Source organism: Mandrillus leucophaeus, unplaced genomic scaffold (genome assembly GCF_000951045.1).
Source record: "Mandrillus leucophaeus isolate KB7577 unplaced genomic scaffold, Mleu.le_1.0 Scaffold1, whole genome shotgun sequence".
Taxonomy (NCBI): Eukaryota; Metazoa; Chordata; class Mammalia; order Primates; family Cercopithecidae; genus Mandrillus; species Mandrillus leucophaeus.
Window position 1 is genome coordinate 3,256,856 of NW_012098097.1, and position 17,096 is coordinate 3,273,951.

Consider the following 17,096-nt stretch of genomic DNA (forward strand, 5'->3'; position numbering starts at 1 on the left):
GGTTAAGTTTTAAGTGAGAATGCCAATTTCTGTCCATTTGAATTTTGCAAACAACTATTGAGTAAACAACTATTGAGTGGCCAGTGTTCCTATTCCAGATAAATTATGGGGTTATAACTTCAGCAGAGAGGCCTATAAACCCTTTCGGATGCCCACAGATGAAACCAATAGAACAGAAAAATAGAAAAAATAATGTCTTCAGGGTTCTAAGCTAAGAGAGGGAACTATATTTATACTTGATACATCAAGGGGTTTCTGCAATGTTTAATTCTTTACCTGTAAAGGAACAACCTGGAAAAAATCCCAGAAGAACTCCACTGTAGTCTCTGCTTGCCCACTTCCCATCTGTATTAGTCTGTTTTCACACTGCTGATAAAGATACCCAAGACTGGGAAATTTACAAAAGAAAGAGGTTTACTGCAAGATACTTAGAAAAACCTACAGTGGTCTGTTTCCTTAAGTTAATGTCAATTCGACATTTACTCAAGCGATAAAACAATAGCATATTACATTAAAAAAGAAAGAAAGAAAGAAAGAAAGAGGTTTAATGGACCTACAGTTCCACGTGGCCTCACAATCATGACAGAAGGTGAAAAGCACGTCTCACTTGGTGGCAGACAAGATACGAGTCACAGCCAAGCCAAAGGGGTTACCCCTTATAAAACCATTATATCTCATGAGACTTATTCACTACCATGAGAACAGTATGGGGGAAACTGCTGCCATGATTTAATTATCTCCCACCAGTTCCTCACACCACAATGGGAATTATGGGAGTTACAATTCAAGATGAGATTTGGGTGAGGATACAGTGAAACTGTATCACCATCCTCACCCCCAAATCAGCATCTGGAGCTGGAAGCAGGAACAGTAAGTGTAGCTGTAAGTAACAGACCTTAGGGAACACCGTGGTTATGGAAAAATTCAAGTAGAGAGAATCAGTAATGATTTCTGCCTAACAAATACTTTCACTGAAGAGAGATATATGCCTTTCATTGCAAAGTACATTATACTCGAATTTCACTCAAGAAACAGGTGTTGAGTGCCATCTATTAGTCCAGGTTTGTTTTGTGAGGCTACAATGGTCAACCCCAATAGCAAGATTATTGCATGAATGAAGCTTATATTCTCATTAGGGAAGACCATCACTAACTAAGTGAAAAATGATATGGTTGTTATGTAATGTCATAAATGAAATGAAGGAAATAAGATGATGATATAATCAAAAGTAATTGGGGTGGTCAACTTAAGATGTTCAGAAAGATCTTCAGCGGCAATTATTACTGGGCAGAGACCTGAAGGATGAGAATGAGCTAATTTGGAAAGAAACAGAGAAGAGCATTCTAGGAAGTAGTAATAGCAAGGATGAACTTTTCTTCATTAAGAAAAGTTTCAGTGTGTTTAAGGAAATGGTAGGAAAACATAATCATTGGAAAATAGAAACCAAGATGGAAAGTGGGATGAGATGTTGGAGATATAATCAGGAGCAGATTTTGCCGGGTTTTGAGACCAGGATGAGGCCTTTAAATGGTGGCAGTGAGAGTCTGGAAAGGTGGATAAGTCAAGTCTGGTTGCACTTTGTAGACATGGTTTGTGGTGTGTATGTTATTCCAAGTTTAATGGAAGTCAGTGGAAGGCTTTAAGCTTGTGTGTGATTTATGGCTGCTGGGCGAAGAACGAAGGCCACCAAAGTGTGATCATATAGTCCATAACATTGAATTGCGGAGAGTACTGTTGCTACTTACACCTAGGAGTGGTTAGTAGAATATAGAGAAGGCATCCACATGGAGAGACCCACCACTGCTATGGCTTTCAGTGGAGTAAGGGAGCCAACCCAATGGTGTGCCCAAAGGGTGATGGAGTCAAAGGAATAAATGCACTGACTTCCCCTTTCTCTGAGTCTTTAATTTCTTGCTGTCTCTCCCTTTGCAAAAACCCAGCCAAAGGGAATCTGTTGATTTCCTTTCTAATGTAGTTCTAACAAGGCAGCCTACGAGGGTATAGCCTACCGGCCAGCCGCAAACAATAAAGCAGTGTATTCCTAGGCTGCACAAACAACAGAAGCGTATGCAAATAATTTCCCGATTTAATGCAATTTCTAGGAAAATCTCAAGTGGTTTTGTTTTAAGTTTTAGCCCTATGGAATAAGGGAGTCTTTCTGAGCAGTGGAGGGATTGTATGGCATGTGAAGACATTGACGTTCCCCATGTTCTTGACACCCTGCAGGAACATATGCATACTGGGAGAATCGGTTATATGTGATTGAAATGAAAGAGTGGTGCCTTTATGCTGTGCAGAGACCTGGCAACACTAATCCAGGGCATCTTTGACTTCATCCAAAAGAGAGAAATAAAGTATTCTCTTCTTTATTCTGCAAAAGCTCTATTGTCAATGGAAAAGTAACAATGATGGCAACACCAAGGCAATAAGCCAGAGGGAATAGAAGAGCCCTTAGAAATGGACACTTATCATATATTAGAGGAAAAATGGTTATAGTTCTGATCTGGAGGCATAATAGCAAAGTTCTGGCTCCACTATTCATACTGTTAGTGAGGAATGGTCATGTCTAATTTAGAGATATGTGTAACTACCTCTAAAGTTTCAAGAAAATGCATTGAATTTGGAACTCTCAAAAATAAGGTCTGTTATTAATAAAGAAGGATACTTAAAAACAAAGAAAAAACATATGTAATAGTTTAGGAATTACATGAAAGTGATGACATAAGATGGGGTAACCCTTGACATTCAAAATATCAAGTTTGAAGATACATACATTACAATTGAACAAGGTGAGGATTAGAACAATTAATGGATAAATAAAACTACATAATTCATAGCCTCTAGTTGTGTTTTACCTTAACAATGAGATGGGCTTGGTCTACCAGGTGCTTTTCAGGTAAGGTTCAAAATCTAGGTCATCTTCCTAGATGTATATTTTCAATGTATATTTGTTGGTGCTGGAGTAAAATAGAATACACTGTATCTCATGAGCAGGCAAGCCTTCACACTGAGATTCATATCTGTCACCGTAAGTCCTTGATTTTGCACCCATGTAGCATGTAGCACCCTGCCAGGGAGTACATGGCACCACAGGAAAAACACTCTTCATCTTTCTGGGAAAATTACTTCGATCAGTATTAATTTCCTGCTACAATTGTACTCAATCCAAAATTTAGCTCCCAAACATGCAGTTACACTAAATTCAGCAACCTAATACTTGAGAGGCAAATGACAATTAAAAACAGCCAGTTTTTTTCTTATTTTACTGTTTTTTTTAATTTTCCTAAATGTATGAATTTTAAAATTAAATCTTCAGTTGGAAACACACATTATTATTATTATTATTATTATTATTATTATTATTATTATTGAGACTGAGTTTCGCTCTTGTTGCCCAGGCTGCAGTGCAATGACACGATCTTGGCTCACTGCAACCTCCGCCTCCCAGGTTCAAGCAATTCTCCTGCCTCAGCCTCCAGAGTAGCTGGGATTACACGTACCTGCCATCACGCCCAGCTAATTTTTGTATTTTTAGTGGAGATGGGGTTTCACCATGTTAACCAGGCTGGTCTCAAGCTTCTGACCTCAGGTGATCTACCCACCTCAGCCTCCCAAAGTGCTGGGATTACAGGTGTGAACCACCACACCCAATTATGAAACAAAGTTAATTGTTCACGTATAAGCTGTCATGAATAGTCATGACACAGTGTGCCATTTACCGGACTAATGCCTTTCACCCAGGTCTATAATTCTCTACTTCATTTGGCAATGGAAAGGTAGATCTCTGCCACCCACTTTCCTTCTCTGCAGCTGACTCCTTAAAAGGCTCTGTCAATACACGTGGACTGGAAGATTGGAAGATGAAAAGAGACTTGCCTTTTTATACGAGCATCCTATTAGCTTTTTCTCTGTTTTCTCTACCTGTCAGCTTCACCCTGGCTTTGCTCCTGCAACCATTCCACCAGCAGAAGTTGAATCCAGTTTTTAGTCTCTTCCAGCACTTCCAGATCAGCTTCAATGTGTCTCCTTCTCATTAACTGTCCAGCTCCTCCTCCCATAAAGTCTCAGGTCAGTCCCACAAAGGCACTGAACTCGCTAATCTAAGTTTAGTGGCATCCTTACCAGCAGAGTAGCAACCCATCCTCAGAGGTCTCCAGGTCCCATTCTTCAAGTGTTAAGTGGGAACACATCTAATGTTCCCCTAGTCATAGAGGTGGCAACTCCTTACTGCTGTTAATACACCCATGATTTCTTAGTGTTTTCTTTGTGTCGTTTCTGTTCTTCAACAGTTAATATCCAATTCTTTATTTTCTCTGTTTAAATAACATGTGCAATTTCTACTTCTCATCTGGGTGCTGATTGATATAGAAATTTATATGAGGAGTGATCCCAGGAAACAAATGACCAAAAATGGTATTTGGAGGTTAATGAGATAAATATTTTGGATTAGCGTACTCAAGTGTGTTGTATGTTGCTCTTTTATTCCACTCCAAACTGTTCCACTATATAGTACCCATCTTTTTGAGTGGTAGGCAGTAAAACTTCAGAAAACTTTCCTTTACCTTTGAGGGGATATTTTGATACACTCAGACACTTGGACCCTTAAACTTCACCCAGAATATGAGTCCCTAAAGTTTTGTACTATTTACCTTCCACTTTCCGATTGTCATATTTTTAAGCTGTATTTGTCCATTTGCATTGCTATGAAGAAATAGCAGAGGCTGGGTAATTTGTAAAGAAAACAGGTTTATTCAGCTCAGAGTTCTGCAGGCTGTCCATGAAGCATGGCACCAGCATCTGCTTCTGATGAGGCCTCAGGAAGCTTCCAACCATAATGGAAAATAAAGGGGAGCCAGCATGTCACATGATGAGTGAGGGAGCAAGAGAGAGAGAGGGAAGAGGTGCCAGGCTCTTCTAAATGGCTAGATCTCATGTGAAGTCATAGAATGAGAACTCACTCATTACCACAAGGACAACACCAAGCCATTCAGGAGGGATCCGCCCCCATGACCCAAACACTTCCCACTAATCCCACCTCCAACATTGGAGGTCACATTTCAACATGAGACTTGGAGGGGACAAAACATCCAAACCATTTCAGCATCTCAATGTTTGGTGCTGCAAGTCAAACCAACATAATCAAAATTAAATATTCACTGGATAGACTCAATGGCAAAATTAAAATGACAGAGTAAAGAGTCAGTGAACTGAAAGATACATCAATGGAGATCATCCAATCAGAGCTAAAATATGGAAAAATAACTGAAAAACATTAATAAAATCTCAAGAATGGGGAGATAATACTAAAAAGACTCAGATTTCTTCCTAGTTGGTACACACATGGAAAACAACTGAAGAGTCCTGTAGAGGTTTTAGAAACTGAACCGATATTGAAGGATAGGTTACAGCTCATGATGTGAACCCAACTGATTGTTTGAGCGGATTGTTTGCAAAAACAATCCATAGAATTTTTAAAATATTCAAAATTTCTTACCATGATATTAAAATTTTTAAGGATACAATCCACTATTACTTGACATATAAAGAAGCAGGAGAATCTCAATAACTTTGAGGAAAATAAACAGATAACACCAATGTTGAAATCATTAGAAAAATAATTTAAAGCAACTATTATAACCATGCTCCAGGAAGTAGAGAAAATACTCTTAAAATGAATGGAAAGATAGTCTCAGCAAAGACATAGAAGATGTGAAAAACAGAGACATTAGAATCTAAAAGTAAATAACTGAAATTTTAAAATTAATAGCAAAATGGAGTTTATCGTGAAAAGAGTCAGTGAAATACATCAATAAAAATTATCCAGTCTGAGAAACAGAAAGAAAAATATTTGGAAAACAAGAAGACAGCCTTGGGTACCTGTGAGACAATTCTAAGAGTCGAATATTTATGACACCAAAGTTAAAAAAGAAAGGAGAAAGAATATAGTAAAAAAATAACTAAAGAATTAATGCCTGATAATTTTGCAAACTTGGTAAAATAAAGTTTACAGAATAAAGAAGTTCAGTGAACCCCAAATAAGATGTACATTAAAAATCTATACCCAGGTAAATCATAACCAAACTGCTAAAAACCAAAAACAAAGAAAAAAAAATTAAAAGTAGCTAAAGGGTGGTTGAGGGGAATTAGATGACAAATTACATATAAGAAAGCAGCTATTTGAGAGACTGCAGATTTCTCATCCGAAAACAAAAATAAACAGACAAAAGACTAAAGAAGACGTATTTTCATGTTATTTTCTAAAATGATGGATCGATATATATTACAATGATGAAAGATAAATTTTTGTGTATGAGGCAAAAAAAAAAACCAAACCAAAATTCCCTCTATGTTAGAAACCTTAGAGTTTTTACTATTCTTTTAGATCAGCAGTTAGATGGAATAAATATAGAATATGTGAGACTTTTATGTTTTTCAATCTGATACAAAATCTTATCTCTCAATGAAATCTGTAGAATTTTATTTTTCTTGCCTAAAACTGCATGAATATGTACTACATATAATAGTCTAGTATACTCAATGCCTACTAAGCTTTTAGTAAGGTTTTACCTTTGGTGACTTTATTGAAGAGGTGCCACTTCATATTCTATTAATAGTTTCTAATGAAAAAAGATTTATGTATGCACAGATCTGCTGAATCACTGAAAGAATGAAGTCCTAATAAACTTGCAGTGTAGATTATATTACTTTTCAATACTCTTAGCATGTACTGTGTTAAAAGTAGCAGTTGACAAAAAAACTGATTAGAAGATAAGAAATATGAAGTATGAAATTCATGTATTTTCATATAGCTCCAGAGTGGCATAAGAAAAAGTACTTTGATTTAAAGTAGCCTTACACCTCATAACCACGTGACATAAAAATCTCAGACTAATGCATTAAGCTGGCAAAAGTTTCCTTGGATATTTTCCTCTAAGGGAATGTAAACCAATCTTCTCTTTAGTGTCCAGATAAAGAAAACTGATATATACATTTTTTTTGTCTGAAGAAGAAAACAGAAAGAATTGAAATAATTTCATTGAAAAAGAGTTTTTTTTTTTTTAACATTTAAAGAGAGACTGGTCAGTCTTTTTAAAAAAATCTGTATCTTTAATTATTTCCTTACAAAAACAAATTGAGAGAGGGCACGAATATTGTGAGGAAACAACAGAGGAAGCAGCATGTTTTTCCAAGTCCCCGAGCCATGTGGCTGCTGCTGGGTGTCTTTTGTCTCAATGGTTTCCTGAACATGAGTGGAAAACACGACTCTCATAATATTACTTGAGCCTTTTCTCTTCCCGGTCCTCTTTTAGCTTGGTCATTGGGGGAATCACCAGATGGGAAGAAACCTTTCAAGTCCATTTCTCCTTTCCTATCCATTCAACACCTTCTCATGTCCAGTGGGGTTTTCACAGGTTCTAATATTACTGCAATGATTCAGCAAGCCCTTTGAATTATGTGCAGGAAGGGAATAGTATTCTCTTCCTAATTCTTTAAGGAATTCACCTTTCCTTTCTAAGAATGCAAAGGATCAAAATATGACTCCTACTGGATTAAATAAAATAATCACTATGGAGTTAAATGCTGTATTTTCAAAGTCTGGGTTGGTAACAATAGAATAGGAGGGAACAAGCAGGTCATCCACTAGTATTGCTTTCTTGAGACAAAACACTAACCTAAAAGTCACTGGTGTACAACCATAGAAATGTGGAGGAAACTAAAATTAATAGCAGGTATAAAAGATACCAACACTGACATTAATAGCACCTGGCATTCAAAATACTCCTCCTTGCTCAACTAGAATAAATTTTAACTAGAAAAAAAAGAAGCTCCTTGAGTCTTTTTCCATTTGTAATTCTCTCTATCACAGGGCCAGAAAGGGGCCAGGTAACAATTGTTAACAAATTCTAGTCTAATAGGTAAAAGTCCCCTGTATTGTATTAGTCCATTTTCACGCTGCTGATAAAGACATACCTGAGACTGGGTAATTTGGGAAGTAAAAGAGGTTTAACGGACTCACAGTTCCACATGGCTGGGGAGGCCTCGCAATCATGGCAGAAGGCGAAAGGCACATCTTACATGGCAGCAGATGAGGGAAAATGAGAACCAAGTGAAAGGGGTTTCCCTTTATAAAACCATCAGATCTCATGAGACTTATTCACTACCATGAGAACAGTATGGGGGAAACTGCCCCCATGGTTCAATTGTCTCTCACCAGCTCCTTTCCACAACACATAGAAATTATGGGAGTTACAATTCAAGATGAGATTTGGATGGGGACACAGTCAAACCATCTCACATATATATCATATTGACTATGGGAACTAATTACTCTGCCTTCCTTTACCCCAGGCCCTTTTATCTTCTCTTTCCTGATCTCTACCACAAGGTATTATATCAGACAGAATACAGCACACTCTTTTCTCTTAACTCCTGGCTTCCAGTTGGGTCTAGCCAATGGGAGGTTCTTCTCAGTGCCTAGATTATCTTCTCCCCGACCCAGGCAACAACAAATCCTTCTGCTGACAGGGTTTCTTTACTCATTTTGTTCTTAGAGGTTCTACTGACTTACTTTTCATGTTTTGTATGACTCCAGCACTGATCATAATTATCTGACATAAGGTACAATCTGACTCCAGTTGACTTGATGAGTCACTTCAATGGAACTTTGGAACTTGGAAATAAGAAACTTCTTTATAACACATAAAACTGAAGAACTCTGGGTTAACATGTCTACCAGATAGAGAAAGTTAGTCTAGGGAGAAAGATCAACACAGCTGATACTTAGAGATGAACAGTGAGCATTTTGATAGTACTTAAGTACTTCGATCAATTTTTTTTTTTTTTCTGAGGTGCAACAGCTGAATGCTTCTCTTTACTTTGGCTTGATGTTCAATGCTTGCTTAGATTATTGAGTTTCCTCAGTAACTTTTAAATAAATCTAATACATTTCTTTTTATGTTAAAGCTGTAATTTATTCAAATTCTATCTTCTATAATCAACTTGTTGTAATTAATATAACAAATGGGCTTGAAAAGTGGATCCTGCTGCAATGCTCATTTTAGGTTGTAGAAACAATGTAACCAAAGACACTCTGTAGGGGAATTTTCTTTTTCTGGTAACCAGTTTATCCAGTAGGATACTTAAAGTCTACAGAACTCTGGAGTGTAGCTATATGATACCCTATTTCTGAATTTAAAACTTCAATGCCCACGCTATGTTTAAAATGTACCTAAGACATGAAAGGTTCCTGGTGTGGTTTTTAAAGTGTTTCGCAGTATCCAGCCACCCTTAAGTGCTTTGGGAAACGCACTTTTAAATATTTCCTTATCATGGATGTAATTAGTTTGTGGAGCCAGAAAGAGTGAGAACTGTGTTCAGGAGGTCTTCAAAGAAAAAGATCCCAATGTCTGAACTTCTAAGACAGCCCTAAGTGAAAACGCAAGGCATATGCTATGGCCATAAAGTGCTGCTGTTGCAGTTGCTGAAACCCACTCACGGAAGTCGGGTCCTCGTCTGATGAGAGGAAACGGGAACCATCTTTCTAAACATGTGACTCTTCCTCTGCCAGGATATGTGCTGCTCCATCCTGCCAGTCACCACTTCCCTCTCTCCTCTATTCATTCTCAAAAGAATGGGAGGTAACAGAAAAGCTGATTTGGGCTTAACCATATTCTGTGCCTATGCATATAACCGTTTATTTTGCGGAGAATGAATGTTCATTACTTTCATTGAAAAATAAAGGACTAATTCTTATTCAGCCTGACACACCAATGCAGTCCCAATAGAAAAGGACAATGAAAATGTTTTAAACTGCTCAATTTTTGTTAAGGTATAGTGGAAAGAAAATCTTCCTTCTTATGCCCATACCATTCTTTCTGTATTCTGGATATTGTATATCACAGGAAAATCCACTTCATGCCATTTCACAGTGGCTAGTAAGCATGCATTCTTGTTTTTCTCTGTGAGGCATATTGAAGACCTCACCCTATTCAACCCAGAAGAAAGTCATTTAAACTCACTAAAAGCAGGGACTGTCCTTCCTCCTATATGTAGGAAAATTCTTAGCTCGTGTTACAGTGCTAAGGGTAGAGTAAATGATAAATATTTAATTTATTATTTATTTATTTGAGACTGAGTCTTGCTCTGTCACCCAGGCTGGAATGCAGTGATGCAATCTTGGCTCACTGCAACCTCTGCCTCCTGGGTTCGAGCACTTCTCCTGCCTCAGCCTCCTGAGTATCTAGGATTATAGGTGGCTGCTACCACGCCTAGCTAATTTTTGTACTTTTAGCAGAGATGGGGTTTCACCATGTTGGACAGGCTGATTTCAAACTACTGACCTCATGATCTGCCCACCTTGACCTCCCAAAGTGCTGGGATTACAGGGATGAGCCACCATACCCGGCCAATAAGTATTTATTGAATAAATTATTAAATGGATAGCTATTATTATGTATTAATATAATTTAAGGACTCTCCCAATAATTATGTATTCATATAATATAATTTAAAGACTCTTATAGTAAAGTCTAATAGACAAACAATTTGCTAAGGTGATGGGATGTAATGATTTGAATGTAAGAAATTTATCAACAGAAATTTTCTTAATTCAAATGAAATATAAGAAGCTATTGCCAGAAACAGGAGGGTCAAATAACATGTATTTTAGAGCAAATGTTGCAGGTAGGTCCATAATTAGGACTAGGCATGCCTGTGAGTTTTAAGCCCTATGTTATATTTTTAAATGTATATTTCATGCAATAGCATGTGTATAGGATATGAATAATACAATGTAAAACTTAATTTTACATTATTTTAAATTATATAAGATTATTTGATATATATTATCTGGCTGATGAATACACGAAAGACCCAGACTTCATCTCTGTGCAATATTTCCATGTAACAAAATCACATTTGTACCCCTTAAATTTAGACAAACTAAAAGTTTTATAGACAGAAGGAGTAAAGAATAATATCATGCATATATAATTAAATGTCTTTCAAATTTAGTAAGTGCATGCTTTGAAACTAGTATAATACAAATTCTGTATTTTTTAAAGAAATAAAATGAATATATAATCCTCAGCAAAACTACCTAATATCAAATTTTTCTTTCAACAAACAATTTTTCTTGCACAATGCAGCTGTGCTTTGTGCAATTTTCTCCTCAGCTTCACTTTTCTCTTCAACTTCACTAAAATAAAACATCTGTGTTTCACATTCAGAGAGGTGTTTTTGTTTTTTCTCCTCTTTTGCTCCCATTTCTCTCCTTATTCACTATCACAGAAGCCCTGAACTTTCTCGAGAGCAAATAGTGATTCACGACAGAGTCCTCTGTAGTCAGAAGAGGGGAAAGGAAAATCAAGGAACTCTCAAAAGCTGACACATTTTATCTTGTAACAGCAACAACAAAAGCAGAACCAAGGAAGAAGGCAGTATGCCTGTATGACAGAATTACTTTATAGTTACTATTTTTAACCATATAAATTGTCATTTTAGTGAAATTAAAAATGATTGAATATCGGTTCTTTTGTATAATGCAGCCCAACACAACAAGTTACACAAAATAAAAAACGATTCACATCTTTGGTCTTCTGTAGTAAAAGAAAAAAAACGGTAGGCAAAATAAGTATCAAATAATCCAATCATTTGTGTTACCTCTATTCTGATTCTTGCGATGTGCTACCATTTGCCATCACAAGAAATGCGGAGGCAGTTATCTCCACTATGAAATTTCTTATAACCCAAACCTTCCAGTGTCTCTCCATGTCAGGTAGAGACCTCTCCCGTTGCCTGTCCTATCAGGTCCACAATAAATATCTTGCTAATTCTGCAAACCCACAGGGGTCCCCAACCAACACCCACACTGATCTAACTACTCTAAACCATAATCCTACTTCTAACATTTTCTACTACATTTCTAACATTTTCTACTACATTTCTAAAACCTTTATTTGTATTATTCCCTACATTTTAATCATTTTTGAAAACCAAAAAGGTGCATGTTTTGCTGCCTAAGTCAAATAGTTGATCAATTTCGATTGTGTTTTTACGTAAGTTATTCCATGCCAAAATACTATGATATTATTTTAATGCCATTGCATAATGTCAGTGCCTAAGATCAGAAATTAAACAAATTGATGTTGTGAACTTTATCAGCTGGAATAAAACAGGTTGATTGCAATTTGCGGCTTAAAATTGGTTAATAATAGCAACTGAAGCCCTTGGAAACGTGTGTAAAACTCCTTTCACACGTGCCTAATAATTCTAGTGAGATTATTCCACAGGGGGAAAAATTACCTTCATCATTGGGCTTGCATAAAAACAAACAGAAGTGGATTAAAGTAATTGCTTAATCAACAACATTCAGCCAAAAGTCTACAAGAGTGTAGAATTAATCATCTTATTGTAAGATTCATTAAAATGTAATGGGTAGAGTGAGAACACTGCACAGCTGGCAGTAATTTTGTTTCATTAAAAATAAAAATAAATACACCTTGAAAAACACTATTTTGACAATATTTTGCCCCATACCTTGTCTTAAAAACAAGTATTTTTTTTTTTACTCATTTACTGCAGAGTGCCAGTTACCTGAAATTTGTGAACTACAAAAGTCACAGGCAGCGTGATCTTTTACAGTAACACTCCTTATCCCAAAAGAACTTCTTTCCCCTGGTTAATGGTCAGTAAAAGTGTATTTTTTTTTTTTATTATTCTTGACTCTACAAAGACTACATTTTCAATACACTATTTTACAGTTTTTAGAACCTAAAATCTAGTTAGCAATTTATGAAATAAAAGTTTTAAAATTGCATGTAAAACTTATTTTTAAATATAATTAAATAGTTCAAAGTGGAATATCAATCACTGGGGAAAAACAGAAAGGAAAGTAGCAATATTCAAAGGGGGTAAATTATTATATCCCTTGACATTTAAGAAAGCATTATTAAATTACCATTAACTCTAGCTTCTTGAAGACAATTCAAGTATGAAATCATTTCTTTTGGAATGTCTGCTTGCATTTCCAAAGATTCATCATTGTTTTGGGGGTATACTGGACAGTTTTGGTGCAACTTTAAATTGACAAAGACATTTGGCTGTTCCAACAGATTGTTTAAAGAAACGCTTTTGTTTTATTCTTTCTTTATGGTACCTGTGCATGGTCAATGGCCACTGAGTTTAAGGATCCTTGAACTTTGCTAGTCATTAGATCAATCCCTTTGGGGACATCTTTAGACCCTAATATGTTACTGACTTTTGTTATCTACATATGATGTTAGGGGTAATAATACTAACAACAACAATCATTACTAAATTTAGCAAATATGTACATATAGGGCACTAAACTAAGAACATTTTCCTTTTACTCCTATTTTCTTCCCATTTGCAACCTTTAAAAAATTTCCTCTTTTGTCCGTAAAAATTTATCTCATGCTGTGAGTTTATGTACTCTACCCAGCAAGAATAAGCTTAGAATGTAGCCCAGGACCATCTTTTTTTCCTCGAAAATTTCCCATGAGCATTTCTCCCACCCTTGCCAAGTGATGTAGCAAATATTTCTCCAACATTAAAGAAAAAAATATATTCTCCTGCAAAGGAATATTTTTCCATATTGTTACATTACTAATGAGTCTGGAAGGTTAATGTGAATCGTTACTACAACAGTCTGCAGCTCTCATTAGAATCACCTGATAAACATTGAAAATCCTAGGACCCCACTGGGACATAGTGCTTCAGAGTCTCCAAGGGTAGACAAGAAACCCCGAATATGTTTTGTCTGTTGCAGGTGATCCTTGGGATGCGCCAAGTTTGGGAACCAGTAATGTAGGCACATAGCTTTATTTCCCAGTATTTTACCAAAATATTTTGGCAAGATACCAGAATCTGGCCATACTGAAGAGATATTGATGATCTGTCTCTTAGTCAGTCATACAGTGTCATTTGATTATCTTCTGTTTGATCCTAATTCTTTGAAAACAAATACTGTATTTGTAAATACAAATTGGGCGCTTAACAAAAACCAGGAACAAATATTATAGGATGAGTTTGATCAATAGTTTACTCACCAAATGTGTGTTGGGTTGAAATGGAATCAGGTTGAGGCTTTCAGGATATGTTTGTTACACTGATGCTTACTTGCGTTCTGATGAAGTAAAATTTGTAAAAGGTTTATTTTCTATTATTTTCATTTTTAGTATACATGAGTTGAAGAACACTAAGATCTTAAGTTTATGCTGTTTATGATGTGTTTCTGTTTGTGTGTGTGAAGTCATCGTGTTATTGAAGGCAACGGTCTACAGCAAGAAGGATACTAATAATTCCATATTATTAACATGTTCACATTAAGACTGAATTGTTGGTAATATCTTTCATGTGTCTAGCACTTTGTGGTTTATCAAATATTTTCATGTAGATCTTGCAATGTGTACCTTTTATGCACATTTTAATATTTTTTAAAGAATGACATTAATTTTAAAATCAATATGTTTACTTAACGTGCAAAAAGGTGTTATTTCTTCAGAAGCTTTCTGTGAGCCTCATAATCCATGACATCTTTAAATCAAGTGTATGTGGTATTATTCCACTTATTTCAAGACAATACTATCGAGTTCATAGGGCTTCTGTGTTCCTCAATTAAGCAACAAGGAAATTACACCACAATTAGAATTTAAGCGTTTAAACTTGAGATTGCTTCCCAGTGGATTGCATGGCTGTTGAAGTTATTACATGCCAACATGTGTACTTATTTTAGCAAGGAAAAAGTATCCAGCCTGTCTCTGAACACAAAAATACTGACAGTGGTGCACAGTATGGATTTCTCTAGTAAGCGTTTCCAAGAGGAAATATGATATGTTTAGTTTCCAGTATCCTTTATACCAGGTGGATCATGTGATAAGTATTGCTTATGAGATATGTGGCCCAGGCAAAACAAACTCCATTCTTTCCATTTCTTTGTTTGCCGAAGAACACTGGCTACCTAAGAGCCCATGATCATCGCTGGCCCGTGAAACATGCCGAACTCTGCCTGTTTCTCTCAACCTGGTGGTGACAGCTTCCAGCTGGTCACCTGATCAATCATACCTGTCATTGGCCTCCGTGTCTAGGACGTGATTGCTTTTGTTTGTTTGTTTTCTTAGTTTGCTTCGCTGCTTTACTGGCAGGCTTTCTCGCTCGTCCATTAAAAGCCAAATGTGAAAGTCGCAAACGACACCATCTGGGAGAGAGGAAAAAGGCCTGGCACATCTCACTGGTCTTGATTCTATCAAAGCTCCTAGAGGCTGCCGGTATTTTCCTCACTGCACTGTTTTGGCTGCAGTTGGTAGTGATGAAGGAAGAGAGGAGGGTTTTGTTGTTGTTCTGTTTGGTTTTCTTTTGTTTTTCAGGTTTCTTTATAACTTTAGCATGAATTGGAAAACAGGAGAAAATAGAGGCTATCTTTGAGAAGCTCCCCTTGTCATGAAATATTTGTCTACTTTGACCATGCAAATGAAACCTTGAATCCTACAGACATGTGACTCTTAAAAAGGCTTTTTGAGAATGTAAAATGTAAAAGGCCTTTTTAGGCTCCTGGAAGGAAAGTATTACAGTTTATATTTATTTATTCATTGATCTACAGGAGATGTGACATAGAACACTCCTCCATTTAGCCTTTTTAATCAGATTCAAAATGTGGAGTTTAATGGCAAGCCGGATCTACAACAGCTTATCAGTCAGTACTCAGGGTGAATGTAATATATAAACACAGCCATCTCCCTCAAGCATAGAATTTTACATCTTTAGATCATCTTTAGTAAAGAATTCTAAAACAGTCATTCACAGATAAACCTTTTTTTAATGTTTCTCTTTCTTTCCTCACCTGTTTGTACATCAAACCAAGTTACCAGCTACGAGTTATGTTTCATTTTTCCAGTGCTACTACACCATGCTACCTGACTTGATTTCTGTTTCTGCAGAAACAAAGCAGAAAGATCAGTCAGTGTTCATGGAGTGCCTGACACCTTTTTTGAAGACTGAAAAAGACATGCCATGTGCCTAGGAAATAAGGACATTTTGAAACAGTGTTTACTTAGTTACACAAGTTTAGGAATGGTACAGAGTAGATACAAAGACAAGGATCAAGTCCCTAAGGAATCATCCCGGAGGAGCAGTATTCCTCTATATATGTAAATGCAATCCTGAAAACAGTGTTTTAAAGAAGCGGGAGAGAGTCAGCCAGGCACAGTGGCTCATGTCTGTAACCGGAACACCTTGGAAGGCCAAGGCAGGAGGATCTCTTGAGCTCAGGAGGGTTTTTGTTTTGTTTTGTTTTTGAGACAGGGTCTTGCTCTGTTGCTCAGGCTGGAGTGCAGTGGTGGAATCATGGCTCACTGCAACCTCTGCCTCCCTGGTTCAAGAGATTCTCCTGCCTCGGCCTCTGGAGTAGCTGGGATTACAGGTGTCTGTCACCATGCCTGGCTAATTTTTGTATTTTTAGTAGAGAAGGGGTTTCATCCTGTTGGCTAAGCTGAGCCCAGGAGTTTGAGACTAGCCTGGGCAACATAGCGAGATCCCAGTCTCTACAAAACAAAATAAAAAATTTAGCCTAATGTGGTGGCACATTCTTGTAGTCCCAGGTACTTGGGAGGCTACGGTGGGAGGACTGCTTGAGCCCAGGAGTTTGAGGCTGCAGTGAGCCGTGATCACATCACTGCACTTCAGCCTGGGTGAGACTCTGTCTCAAAAATAATAATAATTATTATAATAAAGAAATAAGGGGCAAAGGCATATGTAAATAGATAAGACCTCTATTCCAGAGAGACAAGCAGAAAATTCCAGGAAACAAATTTCTTAGTACCGCTTCTAACACTATCTGTGATACTGGTAATGTTCAGAGAAATAGGACTGAGGGATGAGGCATGCCCAGACACTGTCCTACCTGCCATAACTGGGGAAAAAATCAAATTGAATCATAAGCATATATTCAATTCCCCTCAGAGCAAAGACAGCCTTTGGAAAAAGAATACCCAAAGAAGCTACTTGAATTCCTATATCCTCTTCTCCCCAATCAGCAATATCATTTAAAAAATTTTCCTTCTTTTTATGCTGATTTCATT